We start from the raw sequence: 822 nt of genomic DNA on the forward strand, positions 1-822 counted from the left end.
AATAATTTTCGTGAACTATTATTACTTAAGTATGTAAAAATTTATTACATTTCCTGTTGTACGAGGCTTTTACCCAATTCTCGAACCGTGCCAGAGTGAATCCGTGCTATAAAAGTACCGTGTTATACGGGGGATGGTACCAATTCTCGAACTGTGTTAGAGTGAATCCGTGCTACAGAAGTGCCGTGTGATACGGGGGTTACCTGTATATGATAATAGAATATTCTTTGTTCATAATTATATATATATATAAATAAATATATAATATAGATTTAGTTTCTTTTCTTATCGTCGGAGAAGGAACTAATAGAAGATAAACGTCAGACTTGTGTTGATGCCGATGCTGATGCATTGATGGAAGTTTGCATTAGTAAACTACCAAAATTATTACTTTTTCTTTAAAACATTGCATTAGGAAATTCATAAAGTTGTTAAAATATATTTCAAGTTTATCTAATTACTTTATTAAATAAAATTTAAGGAGCATTTCCACAATCTTTCCAAGTAAACTTAATATAAATTAACTCTTTAATCATCGCATTTAAAGTTATTCCATAAATATAAAACAATATTCAGCAATATAATTAGTGTTTATTAGTATAAAATAAATAAATTAAAAATATGATTAAAAATTATAAGAAGGGCGTTCTGGAAAACTGCCATTTTGAAAACCAAATTTCGCTATTGGCTTCATGACTTCAATTAGAAATAATGAATATCATGCATGTGATATACCACGAACAAATGCGATACACAAAAAATTGAGAAAATATATGAGTAATAGTGAAAATACGAACATTTATCTTGTTTTAAATGAAAATT

Source organism: Centruroides sculpturatus, unplaced genomic scaffold, assembly GCF_000671375.1.
Source record: "Centruroides sculpturatus isolate CEXI.00-Female unplaced genomic scaffold, Cexi_2.0 scaffold972, whole genome shotgun sequence".
Lineage (NCBI taxonomy): Eukaryota > Metazoa > Arthropoda > Arachnida > Scorpiones > Buthidae > Centruroides > Centruroides sculpturatus.